The sequence below is a fragment of the Varroa jacobsoni genome, unplaced genomic scaffold (genome assembly GCF_002532875.2).
Source record: "Varroa jacobsoni isolate VJ856 unplaced genomic scaffold, vjacob_1.0 scaffold_1338, whole genome shotgun sequence".
NCBI classification, from domain to species: Eukaryota; Metazoa; Arthropoda; class Arachnida; order Mesostigmata; family Varroidae; genus Varroa; species Varroa jacobsoni.
The window spans coordinates 352,588-366,793 of NW_019214240.1; the positions used below are offsets into that span (position 1 = coordinate 352,588).

General features: G+C 42.4%; 1 protein-coding gene and 1 long non-coding RNA gene across 9 annotated transcripts in view; one reads left to right on the forward strand and one right to left on the reverse strand.

Moving 5' to 3' along the window:
* Positions 1–14,206, forward strand: part of Unc-76 (fasciculation and elongation protein Unc-76) — a 109,367-nt gene that overhangs the window by 36,773 nt on the left and 58,388 nt on the right. The gene's annotated exons all lie outside the window — the stretch shown is intronic.
* The window catches only part of LOC111268969 (uncharacterized), a 33,626-nt gene continuing 29,524 nt past the window's right edge, over positions 10,105–14,206 (reverse strand). For both annotated transcript variants that reach the window (XR_002685486.2, XR_002685487.2), the window contains exon 3: positions 10,105–10,291. This is a non-coding gene — a long non-coding RNA (uncharacterized LOC111268969). The remainder of the gene's footprint in view (positions 10,292–14,206) is intronic.

Here is a 14,206-nt window from a genome sequence, read left to right on the forward strand (position 1 = left end):
CCACTGTAGGCACACGATAAATGTTGTGTCCTGAATCCATTGCAGATGACACTTGCCATTGGCGGACTCGTTATTAGCGCTCATGCGATTGTACTTTTCGGTCGACGTTCTGTCTTGTGAAGCTGCCGTTTTGCTTTGCACACGATTTGCATATACGTTTAATCATTTTATCAGCATAATGAAAAAAAAAAACATGTAGAGTACGTTCGGCGTCGTCCGCGGTGTGGACGGAGCGATAGCAGCGGGTGACGAAGAACTTTACGTAAACAAAAACAAAACACCCTGTGTGGTGAGAGAATCGGAACAATGGTAAACACAAATATTTCCCCCATTTAAAAGGAGAACATTCAATTGATCGCATTTGATTTGTTATCGAGAAGACATTGTGGTATACTATCAACGCTATCAAATAAACGCAATTTTCGAGAGATAAGGATGAAAGGCGAAAAATAATTTTTTCCGGTTTTTAAGTGAACCGTGTACGTGTAATCACGCATTAGCTCCTGATTAGCTAGTAAGTTCTTTAGTAATAAGAACTTACTTATTATTACGACAAGATAATCCAATTTTACGATGTGTTTCTAAATTGCCTTTATGAATGGATTAATGATCTTCAATCTGACGAGGCGTATATCGACTGACAAAAAGTAATCGCGCATAATAACACTAAGGGAACTTGTAGTTACGTAACCGCCGTTTGTAACTGGGTGGGAAAGACGCCAAATTGATTCAGGCTAGTCATGTGATACTGTTTGAATGAAGTACACACGTAATCGGTACCAGTTTTTATTACAATTTATAATTAGCAAACGCAAATCTATTAATAACATGTTTGTGCAACTATTGCTTGGCCACTTCTTCAGAGCGATCCTTCAGTTCTTCCGTATGCCGTTCCATGTGTCTCTGCATCTTTATATATCACTGCTATTCTTTACGGCAAAACGATTCTGATACTACGTAGTTGACCGGGGCTATCCCTGCCAATAACCGCTCGTTTATAAATAGGCAAATTTTCGCCGTTTAAAAAATGCAGCGGACCACTCTTGAAGGCAGTCTCAAAGCCAACGGCTATTTGCTATATATATGTCTAGAGAGAGAGAGAGAGAGAGAGGGGGGGGAGCGAGAGAGAAACTGCTAAGAACAAGCACGCGATCAAGATGTGTCCGGTACTCGTGGGCGTACGTCGTTCATATCGTTGCCAGCTGATCAATTACATCACGCCTGTGACCATGAATAGCTTACTGTCGAGCGTTTGGGAACGTGAACATTAATAATGCTAGTGCAAAGGGTTTTAAGTCCTCTCAAAAATGCGCAGTTCAATGAGTAGTCAAGGATTTGACCTCCTTAGCTTGATTTCAGATCTACTCTATTCGAATAGGTATGCAATGTGTGTACCTTAACTACCGAAGCTCGTTCATAGCGTTCTGCTGCTGACAGGATCTGACGAGTTACCGGGTCACGCGTTCGCAGTCAAACATGTGACCGTTTATGACAAATGAACGGTTGGTAATGACTCGTGTTTTTTGTCCTTGGCGTGGCTCACAGCAAAAACCGTTTCGTTAGAGTATGATTCCCCTTCGGCCATTCATTGGTTGCCGGGTCCTTCATAATACGAGTCCTACACTTCTTTCCGTTGAACCAAGTAGACTCATTTTGTCAATTAGTACACGCATTAATCATTTGGTTAGCCGGGCCGTCATTCTGAGGGACTACAACCAGGACTACTACGAATTACCGTCGTTGTTACCCAGTTAAGTGCGAATTGACACAGTTATTTCTTCGCATTCACACTCATATTCTCTATTTTAGGCAGAACATCCAATTTCAGAGTAAATCGCCTATAGAACGCGGCGTGATTTTCCTAAGTCAAATTTAAAAATCGTTATACTTGTTACCCTCTCTATGGCCTGTTTGCCAGTTGCTAGCGCAGCGCTCACTCTAAAAGGCTTATGCTTTTATAATCGTCCATTGAATCGCCTCCCGTTTCTGATATTAGACACATTGATTGCGTTATGCTCATCGGATCAGTCCGGAGACAGAGGAACTAAACGTCCAGATCCTCCAGTTGTGGATAAATAAGGACCTCCTCTTTTTTGATGTCAAAGCTCTTTTGTCTGTATGATAGCGGACGGATGGCTATCCTGGTTCGAATGAATCGTCTCTGTATTTCCATATTTTCGTTTCAACCAATATTTATCTGATTCTTCATGTTGTGGTTACCTGCTTCTCGGCGCGAGAGCGTCCTGAGCGTTAAGATTCGGTACGACTTTGTTTCTGGACCACATTGCCACTGCATATCGTCGCGTTCTACAAGTGAGGGAACCATCTGAGTTTGTTTTTCTTTCCATTGGGCTATATGTGTATTCTTTTCAAATAGAGAAAATAGACGACCGTTCAAATCGCTCGTGTACACGTGTGTGGGATCGCTGTGGCTAGGCCGACAGTTAAATCGATATAGCCTATTCTTAGGTGCTCACGTTGCTGCGAGTCTCCGACCAAGTGAAAACGCAGCAAAAAAGCTAGCTGTGCTGTGATTGGCGATCTTCTACGTCCCTCGCAGCTGCTGCCATTGCCTCGACAAGTAGCTCTTCAGCCGTATTGTGCACTATCTGCGGTTATGCGGGCGTTGTACAAATGTTTGTACAGATGAACGCGAAGCATGTGGAGGTCACTGAAAGAACATGGCGCTGTTGGTCCCAGTTTCTGGCTGGCCAGATGACCTTACTGACACAAAGGCTGGCTGTCAAGTTTGGTCGCCGTGCTGGAATATGCTGAGTGAATAACGAGCATTCTGCCGGTCATACGCAGGACTGATCCGCAGTGTTCTTGGCGTTAAACTAACGCAATACCACGACGACGTTCGATTGCACCCCTGGCTTTTGCAGTTTCCTCAAGCAAATAAGCTATTAGATTTATTTAATGAACGTTGAAACAAGCTTACCTATCGTACATCACTGAGAGTGATTCTACCTGTAGGATTGATAAGGACAGGTTCAATAAGACGATTATACAAATAGGTAGCTAAAAAATTGTTCTTTCGCCCTTCTCGTCTGTCGGATGTGTATTGTTCGATCGATGGCGGTAAATAGGCGGGTAAAAATGGCCAGTCTGCTAGCAACTGTGGGTCATGATATCATAAGGGATCGTCAGCTTTCATACACCATACGGTTCTAACTGGCTTTCATCGGACGTGTAGTGATTCCAAGGAAATTTCTACTATTAAATGTCTTTATTACATTGTACCCATATCGAACTACCAGAAGAATCACTAGTTTGTCGCCGTCGATTGGCTAATAAGCGTTTGCAGTCTAGAAAACTGCGGTACCAATTGCCAGCTGTGTAATATGGTGGTTGTCGATCTAAGGGATTCTGTTGGACCAGCACTGGAAATAGGCATTGCAACGCAAAAATGCCACCGAAAAATGAAGCTCGTACGCTCGTGAAAGTGCGTACCCTGCTCGTTATGCTGCAGCCGGTTGTTGTTGTTGTCATGACAGGAACCTTTTTTAAGGCCGCAAGCGATTTTACTGTCCAACATTCCTTCGCCCGAGACTAATGTTATGTGGGGCCTCCCTTGGCGATGCAGTGTTTAGTGAGTGCGACGCTTTTACTTGAAGCGCACCCACTGGAGGGCAAATGCACAGCTAATTTTTAATACATACGAAAGAATTATGCTTTAGCATTTTTCCAAAAGCCGATATGCTTTCGTCATCAAACACTGTCTGGGCCTTTATGTGGTTTAAATGCAGCATTCTCGCACGGTCTACTATTGGCAGTCGGCGGCGCGCAGGGGATGTAAGATTCTGCGACCTCATTCAGCTGCAGCACTTACTGACGACGTTCACAGTTTGGCTTCTCCGTAGCGTAGACGAAATCGTCCACAGTAGAAGGGACCTGCTTCTACGTCGACGACTTTTTTGTGACGAGAACGATCGAACGAATGAACGGAAATGTGTAACGATGTAGATAAGCGGCAAATTTGTGTTCTATGGATAAAACGATCTTGGAAACAAGTCTGATCATTTATTCGAGTAGAGTCTTCAATGAAATAAATGACGGAATCTGAGAAAGGAATATCAAGCAACCGCTATACGGATTTTACGGAGTGTTTCTGTATTCGACTATCGTTCATGACAACTTCAACAGCTAGCACGCTGCAAGAGGGCAACAGTTCGGGATAGAAACTCATCGGTGCCATATCAGCACCAATAGCAATTAATTTTGATTATCCATTTGTCAGGGTTCGGTTAAGAGGCCGAAGCGTTTTCAGCGATGGGAGCTGTTCGGCCTGATAAATGGCTCGGGTGAGTCTTTGGCAAGGTGTTCTCTATTTAACGAAATCTGTCTCTTTAGGTTACTTTGTTCGTATCTCCTCTCGTCCGATTTATGATCAGGGGCGCACTTGTTTTCTGCCCCGTCTCGAACTACCCACTGCTCGCTAGCCAGTTCACAAATGTGAAAGATCAGCAAACTATTTACGCTTGAATATAAAATTAAACAGTTGATTCTGCTATTTAAGAAGCTATATTATATTATACATATATATAGCCCTATAGATACATTTTCAGCATGCCCTTTTCGACACCGTATCCTGAGTTACCCATGAATAAGATGCGGCATTAATGATATTCCCTGTTATTACTCTTGTTTTTATAGGGAAAAATAATTTTCTCAAGCACCAAATGCAGCTACTACCACAGGCCTAGTTGATGAGCGATGGGTCATCAACGCAGTGACTATTATGAAGTGCATTTAACGCCAAATGATTAGTTAGCTGGAAGGAGCTTGCTACAAATAAAATCAGGGGGGACTGCCACAGTAATGAATGTCCGCCTATTCTGTCCCTCACTGTGACCCATTTATTCGTCATTCGAAGATGTGCAGTCGGAATTTCATAAGTGACAACGTTGATGACCGCACATTAGTTAAGAGAATAAAATATAGGAGTCGTCGAGTTGCTACTTCACGCATTCACCAGCTAAACGGGCTTCTTGGCGGTACCAGTTTTCGGCTCGTAACGCTGCAGCCGACGTGTGATCGTCGCCATCTTCTATGCCTCGCCATTTCATCCTCTCGCATGAGAAATGAGTAGATAGGTGTCTCGAACTACGACTTAGTTAGCGACAACCCCTGCGTCGTGTCGTGACCGTAATTATTTCCCATTTTCCATCTACTTGAGTACTGATATGAATAAATGTAGCACGGCTTTGCGTGTGCCTTTGTGTCTATTGTACAAAAATATGACCCTCGTCGTGCGGAGGGATCTGCCCTGATCGGTACCTAGATCTCGTTTTTTCCTTTACCCTTCAATGGTGCGGCCTCGCGAGTCAGTACTGCTGCCAGCTATTATTTTACGTAGGCATATCTTTGGAATTGTGCTGACTGATGCGTTCCAGTCTTCTGAACCACAGAAGATCAAGTAAAAGAGAGAGATAGAGAGAGAAAGGCACACTAAAAAATTTGGCAACTGCAGCCATCAGAAGTTAGTTGATCTCTGTTTCTATATGGACAATTGCTGATCGCCCTTCCCATTAAAACATTAGGGCGATATATGTAAAGTTAGGAAGTTAAATGAAGAAACAGAAAGCAGGCGAATATATTTGGCACAGCATGTTAGTTTTTTGTTCACTGTTGTTCCGTGTGGCGTATCCATCTGCGAAAAAATGCTCTTTTTACCGTCTCCAATAGCGATGTGGTTAAATACTCGCTCGCGTCATCATTGGTCATCTCATTCGCGTACGTAAGTCCTTTGAGCTACGTCTGGCAGAGTCCACGGTGCTATGAAAACGCTATGAATTCTAATTTCATACGTTTCTCTTTGAGCGTGGCTCTCAGGAGCGATAACGAATACAAGAGAGGTGTCAAACAAGGCAGTGCCAAGTTCGCTCATTCCTACCGCTGGAGGCGTTGAGAAAAATAAACGTGAAAGAGGCGACTGACGGTATTCGAGCCAGGCTCGATTCGCCGGAAGCAAATTGTCAGTGGTAGATCTTGTCAAGCGTATGCTACCTCGGTTTCGCACATAAGGTAGCATTCGTGTGTGTACTCCTGGACTTGCATAGAAATGTTCATTTGCACAGTAATGAAAATCTATGTTTTCTTGCTGACACTGTGGTTAGATGAAGACTAGTCTAACATATTCGCGTGCAAGATATCATCAAGGGTTTAATAAGTCAAATAATGATGATAATGCTATCGTTCAGGGACCTTTGGTTTTAGCCTAGAATGGTTTTGGCGTCATTCCTATGGACTTGGTTTGAAAAACTGAAAAATGTTTCGCGGTTCACGTCTGGGTCCGCGTGAAAAATACCAGCAAACGTCCGATTTCGGTTATATTCCGACGTTAAACACTGGGAACCAGCAACGAATACTTTTCTGCGCTGCCTTTTGTTCTACCTACTGTTGGCACGAAACCGCTCGTTCCAGTCGGCTGTATGTGTACAATAAATGACGGTATGGGACGGATGGAGATCACGCTTGGTCGGCAGGCCATGTCCAACGACGAACATTTGTATCACCAGGATCATTCAGGGGACACTGAAATTCCCTTTGAGTCGCCATAGGCGGATGCTCATTGAATCTGTCAACATCCAGTTGAGGGTGATCACTTTTCGTATTCTCTAGACATTGTGCGAGCGATTGAAAGCTAGAGAAACTCTCTCTCTACCTCTCTCTAGTGGAAGCTCAGCCTCACATTATTTTGACTAGTATTTACATTTAACTAGTTGGGTTCGAATAGTCTGTACTTCTGCCAACAATCATTGTCGATTGCGTAGTGGCCTAGACCTGTATCCGTCTACAACGGTATGCTGAAGATCTAGCAAACAACCCGCTTAGTCGGTTAGGTTTCATGACCTGATTAATTATTGGCATTTTTTGTGGTATTTATCTGAAGTAGTCCAGTTACCTACCGTGTCAACTTCTAGAATACGCAAACAATTCTATCGTCGGAATGTAGCAGTAAGTCTACCTACTAAACCACGAGCGACGATGTCAGATGGATTCCAAAAAAAAAAAAAAAAGAAAACAAATCAAAATTGGGCTAGAGTCGAGAACAATTCTACCTGATGAACATGAAAGACAAACTGAATAAACCATACAAAACAGAATCTCAACTTACTCTATTGTTATCAATAATATTTTTTACTATTTTTCAGCGACTCCCAACCCAGTAACGCAGGTAATAGAAGCCCCGTCATTTGCCCATAGCTCGGTGGAGATCTATGACAAAAAGTGCACAAGCGTAGACAATGAAACCAATTGGCGGTAGTTACAGGGTAACATCCATTTGATTTGCTGGATATAGAAGCGACAAGCTCTTCCTATATTACGATAGTTAAAATATAATAAATCACAGTTCATGATGCCATTGGCAACAAAGACAAACTGGTACATTCTAAGCTTCGCAGCTGTCATGCAGTGACAAATTAACCACCACCACCGGTAACCAATCACGGTAAAAGTCAACTCAAATCAACAATTACGAAAGCCAGAAAGAAGTGGGTCTGCCACAGCTGTCAGATTTATTGCATTCATAGCAAAAATTATACATAACGTCACTGGATCACGTGAGCATTCGTACCATAACCGATTAACCATGAGACGCTACCTAACCTAACACAGCAAACAGGACAGAGAATATATATATATTGCCGATTTTAATTGCTGAAAACAAGCGTACAAGATGGCGTTACCCGTCTCGGCATTGTGATGTAATTAACTCAAATGTAACGATAGCGATAAAAGTAGAATCGAGGAGGTGGTTCTAGGTCTGCCCCTTTGCGTTCCCAGAAGCAGTGCAGAAGCACCACCGCCGTACTCGTTTGTACACCCCATAAATATAGGCCCCTAGTAGTCCTACACTGGGAGTATAGCGAAATTGTTATAACCTGTCTCCATGGCTAGAGCCGCAAACGTTGTGCGTATTGCACTACTGTGCTAGGTCGTTGGACGTAAGGTCAGTTGGCACTAAATTCAAAAGACACAGGAAAACCTTTTTCTAACAGTAGCCGTATCTTATATTGTGACAACAGTTTATTATAATGGTTAGTTGTTAACCAAGTAATGATCTACCTCAGTGGAGCAAAATTTTCATATGAAGATACTATAGCTTCCCACCATAATTGACGGTAAGTTATCATAAATAAAAGTACTGCAAAATCTGCTGACCAGATTAATCCGTTGCCAGCACATTCTAATGAATTCTTCACCTCGACCTGCTTTAGCTAGGGCCACAGTAAAACGGTCCTGCTGTACATGCGAAAGGAAAAATGTGGACGGGGCGGGTCGAGATACATTTGACCATCAATCTATATATCATTAATCATGTCAGAGCTTAACTTTGACTATAGTGGCTACTATGTTTTTTTTCTATAGACACCCCTATATACAACGTCATTTTACCATATATATATATATATATATATATATGTATATATCACTAATAGGCATTCTGATTGTAAATACAATAAGCACTGTATGCCGATATGTGACGATATAGTGTCATATGAACCAATTTGCCTCGCTTTGGTACCAGAGCTTTAAAGTTTGGCTGATGCTCGATGTGTTAAATGAAATTTATTCGAGACAGGCGTCCATAATAGTCTACCGTGCTAAATGGATTATTGCTGGTGAAATTTGTCTTTCCGTTCGTCAGCGAGATCCGTTTTCTATCCACGCACACTTATCTGCCGTTGGCTCTATCCTACAACGTTTTCGGAACTAGGTCAGCACGTTGACCTGGGCCAAGGCCGACGCGTTAACTCTGTTTACGAAATTTAAGACGACAGGCCAGACCTATCATTGGTCGACTCGAATACGGAATATTGCTGAGACGTTGGCCGAAGGTCGACTCGGACCTGGAGGGAGAGGTTAGCCCGTAACAATAACAGACACAATAGAACGAAATCCCACTCAATTGGAGTTTGCCACCCACAAGCACCCCACAAATCTATGCAATCCCACATATAACGACTTAGCATCGGTATACAACGGCAGGACATGCCGAAATCGCAAATAGATAGAAGCGATCCTTATTGTAACCGCACACAGCGTAACGGGTAGATAAGTGTCATAGGCTTTGATTGGCAAAGAGATGTAATTAATAATAGACTAGACCTAGCACAAGTCGGGCAGCACCATGCATTCTTGATATGATACAGAAAGCAGTAACGAATAGGCGAACTAAGGTAACATGCAGGCTAATAGAAAACCAAAAAAAAAAAGAGGAAAAATGGTAGGTAGAATAAATGAAAAAAAAGGGAAGTGACGGTCCGACAGAAAACTCAACCCCATCGTCATTCAGAAAGGTTATCTAAAAGTAGATTTGCTAGCGTAGATTTACATCACATTAGTCCCGCAGTGGCCTTCGCCCTCTGGACCCACCCCACGAATACGAGAGCATTCGCACCAAAGCACGACAGGGACGAGAACATCCATTAACAACGGGTAAAGAAATTTACGTTACAGATACTTTTCCAGATATGCTGCTCACCACAAAAAAAAATGATGATATATATAGAAATACGTATGCGCAGCGAAACATGTCGGGCGTATATATATATATGTGTGTGTGTGTGTGTTAAAGGCCGTTATAGGTGAGCTGATGATTGTTTTTTAAGTGGAGAGTATAGTTCGACCAATGCAAATGGTACATGCTGTACAACTTGGCAAAATTTATATGTTCACAATGAAAAACGGCCGTTCATTCACTAGGACGCTCCTAAACGATATCAAATCATCGGCACCGCATTCGGTGCGTATATTGCATCTGACATATGATTATGACGCTAAACATATATGATCAAAGTATTTATGTCAAATTCGGAATATATTTATGATATGGTCCTACTATCGATAACAAGCAATTGTAGCTCAGAGCAGCTACAGGTCACGTATTTCTTTTATTTTGTAATCATATATTTTAAGCTCTGCTATACAATAAATATAGAATGGTGATACTGGTTAATTCTAGGCCGATCATCATCGATGGTATTGGTTTTATTGATTGTGTTGTTCTTTCGTTCTGGTTTTCAGCTTTTTGTTATTAGTTCTTGTTTCTATCAAGGTCTCCTTGCGTCTTTCAACGATGAGTAAAAGCTCTAGTTAGAAGAAACATAATATTGTAATGTATCTAAACGCAGTACTACTACTGAAGATTCATCCCACCATGTATCTCTATGACGATTGCCATTCCAAACAAGCCGGTCGCTATAAGCTGCTTGTAGATGCTGCTAACAGTTGCGTTTTAGCAGGTACGTTGAAAACATCTGTGGCGCCACTTCGGATGCATCTAAAATGGAAAACATCACCCCATTTTCAGTCCGATCATTGCAATACTACCGAGATCTCTCGATGTCACTAGCATTAGGAACCGTTGGAGTGATCGCTTCCGGTACCGGCGTTACGAGTGCCGGTTTGTCATTAAATGTAATTTAGTTACATGGCTTTTAAAAGACAGATGTGGGCATAGGTAACCTATTTTAAATTTAGCTAAGTTGTACGAAAACAGAAGCAAGATTAGTCATTCTTTTTCAGGAAGCTATGCTTGCATGCAGTGCAGACTATATTCAAGCAATTCACCTTATGTCTGCCCTGTGCAAGCAGGGCTGAATGAAGAGTCTCTTACGGTTGCATACTACACTGACAAATCGCTTAGGTTTCCTGAGAATCTTCAGCCTCTTATAACCTTAAGTGAGGTTGCATTTTCCCGGGAATCTTGATTTACATAAGTACAATACATAACGCGTTACGGAGAAGCGACGATTATTGTATTATAATAGGTATTGAGGATTTCTACGATTTTAGTCGAGCCTCAATCGTCGCTTCAATCGTATCGGACTCAAATGATCGTCGCCAAGACAAGACGAAGATTATGCACAGCTTATACCGTAAACCTTAAAAATTCAAGATGTTCAATGATTTAAACTTGCGGTCCTTGTTTAACTCAGCAAAAGCGACGACAAACAGCAGTCGAATGTTAAGTAAAAAGCCCGCTAATGGCCTAGGTTAGCTCAGGTAGCTTTCACGCTCCAATCGACGTTAATCTTCGTTGATCGTTCCCCTCAATCGCATTTTGTATTCCTCTACACACAAGGTTCGATGGTAACTATAGTTGATACTTTGCTATATCAGCCTCGTGTTATTTAATTGTCAGTAATAGGTAGCTTATAGCTGCGTATCTACTTTTACAATGAATACATATATAGTCACCATTTTTCCTATAAAGTCGTATTGTCGTTCCTATAAAGGTGATTTAGACATGTGACCGTATGAATAGAAATCGTGCCGAAACAGAAAATTCCAATTGGCAACTCTCCGTGTGTACAGACATTTCAGACGAAACACGATGACATTTTGATTGTGGCAGCAGGGGTTGTAAGCTATTTCCAGAAACTGTGTAAATATTCGATGATTTTGCCTGTTCCAACAATGGAACTTCTCGCGACCGTAGCGAATTCAAGCTGCGACAATGAATGTATAGAATCTGATTTAGTATTCTTCTGCTTAACGTTTTCGATGCATTTCTTGAATGAGAAACGATCCCAGTAATTACTAAGGCATTTGTTTTTTGCCAGACAAGGGCTGTCAAGCCGTTTGTAATTTGCCGTCTGAGTAAGCCAGCCTGCTCGCCCCTTGTTCCTTCGGAAATCTGTCGGTAAGCCCTCGCCATGACATTCAGTGTAACCTTTGCTCCGTGCTCTATGGGACCCTGCATGTCCGTGGCAGAACCTGAGTTGCGAACTATACGTTTTGGCAGGGCGTTGACAAAGACGGAAGAGAACAGGTATACGGACCGGGACTCATGCCATGGAGTGATCGTCAGACCTACGGATTTTCGGTAGTCCCAGGTATATCATTATGTGACACACACATATGACAACGACGAACACAATTATTTAATGCCCACGGCAAGTATACCTACATTTTACCATCACAGCAAAGCCGTAAAGTCACATCTTCGCTATCGTAACATAAGATCGTACTTAACAGAATAAACTCGAATGCATACACCTTTATCGGATCCGCATCATTTATTTTCAAATCGTCAAAAGGTCTTGAACGATTAAAAAAAAAATAAATAAAAAGAAGAAAGCTGACTAACGCACACTCCCGTAATCAATCAGTGCTCATTTGAGATTCCATCCGCGTAAGGGAGCCACTGGACCTCCCCACGTGGTCAGTGGCTTGATTCGTTGTTTCTCGTCAGCTTCACGTCATCGCTTTAGTCACTGTGTGCCAGTCATTGTTTAGATGTTGACCATCATCACAAATGTAGTGCATAACCCCTATCGTTACGCGCTGTGATACCGTTCGAATCGTTTTACAGCACCCTCTCGCCGTCGCTCAAGCAAAGATTACATCCACATATTTCAATTTTCCTTGTATTAATCCCTCTATGTATAATGTGTACACATTAGCAGAGCGATTTTTATTTTCATTACCGTTGCATCTGCGTCCAGTATGTACCGTTCATTGGCCTTATTACAACTTGATAGTTGTCATTTCGACGGAACGTCTGGCCGCTTTGCCAGCAGGGCGAAGAACGTCTGCTAAAGACCAGCAACGGCTACTGTATTACTATCGTTATCTGCTGACAACAAATTGCTGCTCTGGTCATTCCCACAAACATTAAAACTTCCTTATGAATACCAAAGACATAGCCGTGCTATAGACATCGTTACGAACCCTTCAGCGTTAGCGGCGGCGTTGTATCCATTTAGGTAAGCAGACGGGCATGATTACTGCTTGGCTGACTGATCAACTGTGAGATCAATCAGCGGTCCCCCGCTAGCGAAGGAGAACATCTAGGGATGCAGCAGCAGCAGCAGCGCCAGCAACAAACAAGTGAATTGCTTTGAGACAGAGACAATTTTGATGCGAAAACGGGAATCATCTTGGTCCGCGGAAGGCTCGACAAAACTGATAAAGTCCAAGCGCTTGTCAATGAGGACACTTCAACGTTAGGATGAACGCTTCGTGTAGATCATGATCCAAGATTGTGGCAGTTTACCGCATATCTATACACATATCGTCTAATAACAACATAGCCATGGTTGTTTTAGGGACTTTTTGTAGATCCACTCAGAGTTTGTAGATTCAATTTATTAGTTAGAAATGTATTATCGCTAAGCGTCTGGAAGGAGCGAGCGTCAAAATATCCTGTTTAACAATTGCTCTCCTGAACAGGTGGCGGCGCTATGCGTTTTCGTTGGCAGCGTCAACTTCTTACTAACGCCTCGCCTTTATCTGCGAAAAATAGACTACAATCGGTAAAATGTCTAATCTAAGAGGCTATGTGAAACAGACCATGAAGACTAGTCACATGCCTATATTATTGCATGTACATTTACATGTAAACGAAGTTGGTTTTTAATCTGTGCTCACGAATTCTGTTAAAAACATTTACATTCGTCCGCATTTTACGTCTAACCTGCCAGGCATTACTTCAATCAGTAGCAAACGCCGTCAGACATTAGCGGCATAATGAAGGCGAAAGATGTGTTTATCAGAGAATTGTTTTGTATAATATATAGGCCAAGACCCCGCGTCATAGATCATCGCTCGCCCCTACCTCCTATTTCACCACTCTCTTGATCTGTCTAGATAATTATCTGTTAAAGTGCGTTTGCGATGGTGACAATACAGGCCTAGTAAACAAAACCAATTGCGCCTGTGTTTCCTGGCGACTGTATTTTAGAATTACGTTTACCGGCCGGTCAATAGCGGTATACCGAGGAGGATATCACGAATCAGCCGAATTGCAGTAGCATATATCGGAGTAAAAATATGGTATCATAGTTGCCGGCTAAGCGAAGACTAGTAACCTTCAGCGTATAAATTGCATTTAATATTGTGTCAACGTTAGGTGAAGGAATCGCTTTGTACGATTGGATGAGAACGACGCCTTTACACGTCAACATGTGCCAACTGAAATCAATCAATCAATCAATCAATCACTGCTTTTCCGTTTTGCCATTCATACAGGAACAGCGTCAGTCGTAAAATATCTTTTAGGCTGTGCTGGCCAAATGGTTAAGTTGTTGTGAACTTGATCTTGACACGCTCGTCTGCTTCGCTGCATCGTTGATCTTCCCTATGCTACTATCAGTGTTAGGAATACTATTGCTATGTAGAGGCTAAAGGAAGGTACGAATCAATGCCACACTCGTTATCTTTTCGTTCGCGACTTACCCAATCGATAGCC